We start from the raw sequence: 3,237 nt of genomic DNA, 5'->3' as shown, positions 1-3,237 counted from the left end.
GATGTCCCTTTTCATGTTACTCCACCAGTTCTATCTTTTAACATCATTGTACATCTTAGTGCTTCCTGAGTGGATAGTTAGTTTGGAATGGTGGGCTTCTACCATTACTTCCTTCCTCAGTTCGGCGTTGTTTGGAATGCATACTCGCCCCTGATACTGAAGGCCGCCGTCGCTACCCACCCTCTAGTCAGGCATCTCTTCACTCTTACATCTTTCTTTCATCTTGAAAAGCCATTCATCCTTGTCCTGTGTGGAGATCACTTGTTAGACTAGGGTTGGTTCTACAATTAATAGAGCCACGTAAGCATCAGGCTTGTCGAGGGTGAGCTAGATATCGAAGTCCTGTATGAACTCTATCATCTCCCATTCCTTGATCATTAGAGTTGCTACCAACTCATGCTTCTTCTTTCGACTCAGAGCATCGGCCACAGAGTTCGCCTTACCAGGGTGGTATGAGATATCAAAGTGGAAGTCCTTAAGTGTCTCCATCTACCGACACTGGCGCATATTCAAATCTTTCTGCGTGAATATGTATTTCAGGCTCTTATGATCGAAGAATAACTGAAAATCCTCTCCGTATAGGTAATGCCTCCTGGAGAGCTTGATGGATGGCCTTAATGTCGACCAGAATTCCCATCCTCTATATGTTGAGTTCAAGCTATTTGGTTAATCCATTCTGATCTTGGTTGGTGCAGGTTTTAAGAAAGGGTAACACCCGTGTACCAAAGGTACGGGGGGTTACATGGTGGGCCCTAAGAAGTTTTTAATGGTGGGCGTCGGTGTCCCTACTGTTTTCTCAGGTGTGGTCTGAAAAGGGCGAGCTCTAAGTCTTAGGACTATGCCAAAATAAAATAAAATGCAGAAAATAAACTCAAATAACAGAAATCTAAAACAACCTCAAATGTACAAGTATTGAGAGGTTGATACAAACGTTCTTCTAAGGACAACCTTACACCGAAAACCAATGGCTTATGGTAGGACAACCTGATTTATTGAACAACGATATGTATCAAAAATTCAAACCGATACAGAAGCAAAAGAAATAAATCAGGCTATTACAACATTCACCACATGTACATGAAAATAAATACAACATTCAGTATATCACATACATCACCATCATTACCATCATCATCATCATCATCTTCTAAACTCCAAGAATTATAGTGGTTCGGGTGTATACCAACTGTTCTCAAACAGCCACCCTACTCCACTCCCAATATCCACAACCCACAGGATATCGACTTTCACTAAGAAAGAAGGTTTTCCAAGGTTCACCTTAAACCTTTATAATTGTGTTTTCAATGGGCTATCACAATTAAAAACCCCACACACTGAGATTTTCTAGATATCTCAGTCAAAACTAAAATGAAAGATTTTTTGGTAATCTTACAAACCACAATATAATAAATGAAATATATTTATCTGACGATTCTTCTTCAATGTAGCCCAGTAGAACCAATTCTTTATAGACGTAGATGTTCAATATTCAATCTTACAAATGAAAGGGTTATAGGTCTAAATGAATTATAATTATATTCAACCTATAACATCTCGAAAAAATTCGTACAAAGACCCGCGTACCACTTCGGCTAGAAATCATTAAGGGTCAAATTGTGTAGAAATTAGAAGAAAATTAATTAAGTCCTAAATGAAATTAATTAGTAGATTAGTTTGGATCGCTTTCTATATGAACTAAAAGACCCAAAACTAATAGAATCGCTAACTCTACATTACCTAAAACCCTAGGAGAAATCTCAAAACCCAGTTGCTCTCCAGAGCATCTTGAAACTCCATATCGGACCTGGACAGCGCGTTGAAAGTCCGATTAACGCAAAATTATATGGTTATGACCGCCTTACTAGGCTTGACAACCATCTCAGGAATCAAGTCCAAATAGTATCCAGAAACGCACAACTTGAGCCTGGAGCAAAGTGTGTGAGAAACGTGAATATCGCTAGAAAATGAACTCAAACTTAAGTAAATTGGGCTGTTCACTTATAAGCCAAATTTAAGGTTTCAGACTGTCAGATTCTGACCCAACTAGACCCTTGGATTAGGAAAATTTTCCTACATATGTCAGTGTACTTATGGCCCTGATCGAGTGGCGATGACCGTTGAACTGAAACTGGTCCTCCGCGGTAGATCCACTAATCCGATCAGACTGAAACTTTAGCCTAGCGTAAATCCATTGCTAGGGAACTTTCTTCAGACTGTAGGCAAGCAATGGATCTCCATATGAGCTCCATTGGCCCCAAACGGAGAGACTTTTGGCTATAACCCAAGTATACCATGTCCCTAGGGCCATTGACATCAGTTCAGGGCCTATATAAGGGCATCAACCTACCCCTCTCTCATTCTATACGAATTTCCTAAACCCTAGGAGAGAGAAGAGAGAAAAGAGATGGAGAAGGTGAGGAAAAGTTAGAGAGAGTTGTGGTCTGTTGTTGGGATTCATTCCCGCCACTCCATGTGCTGAATCCCTTCTTCCGTGTCGTTATACCGGCGATTTCAACTTCATTTTTAGGTAAGGAATCCTAATCCGAATCTGTTTTAGGTATCCAAATAGGTAGAATGGTGAAATAGTTAACCTATTTCATGCTATAGGTAGCCGTTGTGCCATAAATAAAGGTGTAGTGTATAAACCAAGTTCGTAATCGGCATACCGACGTTTGTGATTAACTAGGATTGACGACCCTAGATGGATCATTATTTGGTTCAATGATATAAAGGGAGGTACCTGAGCTTCCCAAATCTACTGTATGAATAAATCTAAGTAAGAACTTGGCTAACACGACCATGTACCGCATTGCATGTGCCTTTGGCGAGGGTGTTGAGCACAGTAGGAGTTTAACATGCGCAACCATGAGATGATGTCACGAGGGAGTGTAGGCGAGGGCATGCATCATTAATACATACCATTCTTGCATTAACAAGAGTATTTAGGACATGATTGTTGTACTGCTTAATCATTACTGCTTGGTTAAATTGATAACATGTTAACCTTTACCTTATAGCTCCACTGAGTTGATCACTCATTCCTACTATGGGACGGTGTTTTAAAACACCAACCAGACTCTGTTGTATTTCCAGATGATGGTGAGGCTTATGAGTTGGAGCTGACCTTTTATGACGACGAGGAGTTCTCCTACATGCAACTCTTTGGCGGGTCTATGTAGACCTGGAGTTACGTTGACGGGGCTACGGGGATATGAATTAGTTGAACATCATACTTGT

Source organism: Magnolia sinica, chromosome 7 (genome assembly GCF_029962835.1).
Source record: "Magnolia sinica isolate HGM2019 chromosome 7, MsV1, whole genome shotgun sequence".
Classification (NCBI taxonomy): domain Eukaryota; kingdom Viridiplantae; phylum Streptophyta; class Magnoliopsida; order Magnoliales; family Magnoliaceae; genus Magnolia; species Magnolia sinica.
The sequence above is the reverse complement of the archived record's forward strand: the minus strand, read 5'-3'. Positions refer to the sequence as shown.